Genomic DNA, 615 nt, shown 5'->3' on the forward strand with positions numbered 1-615 from the left:
CAGCAGCACTGTAGCTTACCACCTACATCAATCCCTCCATATCTACGTGTACAAAAATATTTTCCTCAGGAGTTTCTTATAACTGTGAGAGTTGGGACATCATTATAAACTAACCAAAATTAATCAATCAATTAATTAATTAATTAAAAGGCATGTGTTAATTCAAATAAGCTATATAAAAATGTATACCGAGCACTCAGATATGTACTAAAATTTTTTTTAATCAAAAATCTTTTGTTTTACTTTCCTGCCAGGGGAGATACCATGATCAAATAGGTGATTTTCTGAGTGAGGCTCAGAAAACATTCCAGGGATGTTCTCAACCCTGTGATTTCCCCAAATGCAATAAACTCAACTGTATAATTTGTAATAAAGGCTGTTGTGTTCTTGTTCTCCCCTGGAAAAACAAACAAAATTGTTTTTATTAAGTTTTTTTTTGACAAATTCATGCATGTATTTAATGCATCCTGGTCACTCTCATCCCCCCAATTTCTCACATTTTCCTCCTACCATCATCAAGCCCCTCCTCTCTCTACAAGTTCCCCTCCCACATTCACGTTTTCCTGTTTCATTTTGTGATCTATTAGATACAGTAATTGGGTGGGCTAACCCACG

The 615-nt window shown here is 35.4% G+C and overlaps 1 non-coding gene across 1 annotated transcript; it reads left to right on the plus strand.

Moving 5' to 3' along the window:
• Window positions 1–239: 239 nt before the first annotated feature.
• Window positions 240–400, plus strand: LOC115070629. The gene has a single exon (XR_003849774.1). It is a non-coding gene; the product is annotated as a U1 spliceosomal RNA (small nuclear RNA).
• Window positions 401–615: the final 215 nt, after the last annotated feature.

The sequence above is a fragment of the Nannospalax galili genome, unplaced genomic scaffold (assembly GCF_000622305.1).
Source record: "Nannospalax galili isolate Female #2095 unplaced genomic scaffold, S.galili_v1.0 scaffold76, whole genome shotgun sequence".
Taxonomy (NCBI): Eukaryota; Metazoa; Chordata; class Mammalia; order Rodentia; family Spalacidae; genus Nannospalax; species Nannospalax galili.